At 41.9% G+C, this 881-nt stretch overlaps 1 non-coding gene across 1 annotated transcript; it reads right to left on the reverse strand.

Moving 5' to 3' along the window:
* Positions 1-236: 236 nt before the first annotated feature.
* On the reverse strand, positions 237-310 carry trnat-agu (transfer RNA threonine (anticodon AGU)). Its single transcript has one exon. It is a non-coding gene; the product is annotated as a tRNA-Thr (tRNA).
* Between the last annotated feature and the right edge of the window lie 571 nt (positions 311-881).

An 881-nucleotide genomic window follows, 5' to 3' on the forward strand; every position in this document is an offset into this window, starting at 1 on the left:
CCGACCTAACTGGGAATGAAGGAGGGGGAATAAAAGAGGAGGAGAAGCATAAGTGCTTGTGGAATAATGGAAAGAAATTATAGACATAAGTAATATTTCGGAATATATAAAAAAACATGGCATTCACTGTTGGAACTTAACCTGGATCACCAAATCTTAACAGGGTGAAAGTCCAAGACGCTGAGTTACTTTCGCAAAGACTTGAAACACCAAGCCCAAATATGAACGCAATGGGTAGGCACCGCTGGGAGTTGAACCCAGGATCTCCTGTTTACTAGACAAGCGCTTTAACCAACTAAGCCACGGCGCCACAGTAAAGAGGTCCTTACTCATCCATATGTGGAGTTGCTTAACCACTTTCTCACAGTACTTGGACATGTGTTTTCGGATCAATGTTGCTCTAAGAGAATTGCAATCAATCCTCGAATTTTCAAACACAAACAGTTTACAGCTGAAAAGTCTCTACTGAATAGGCACAGAAAAACATAATCTCTTCTTGCATTCATTTAAAACTGGTATTTTCACCTGGTTATAGTGACAGGAGAAAGAGGAGGTGCTCATTCTATCGGGGCCCATGAACCACGTTAATACAGACAGAGGGGACATCACATCAAGAGGAACAAGGTCATTGTGGTGATTTGACTAGGAGTAATGTGTAAGTAAGTATAATCATTGGGCAGTAAAAGCTGACGTAATGGCACCGACATTGAGTTTTGCACCATCTGTTCCGCGCTCACTTCCTGCATTATGCCTCCCAGGCATCATTGTCTATCACTTTATTTCACTGTCTTCGTCCACGTCTCAACTTATTCCAGACGATTGTAGATGTCTGACAGGAACCTTTAACTTTTCGAAACGAATTCCTCGAGTATAGTCAATGG

The sequence above is a fragment of the Chiloscyllium plagiosum genome, unplaced genomic scaffold, assembly GCF_037043375.1.
Source record: "Chiloscyllium plagiosum isolate Xiang-an unplaced genomic scaffold, Cpla_swu_hap1 HiC_scaffold_38, whole genome shotgun sequence".
NCBI lineage: Eukaryota > Metazoa > Chordata > Chondrichthyes > Orectolobiformes > Hemiscylliidae > Chiloscyllium > Chiloscyllium plagiosum.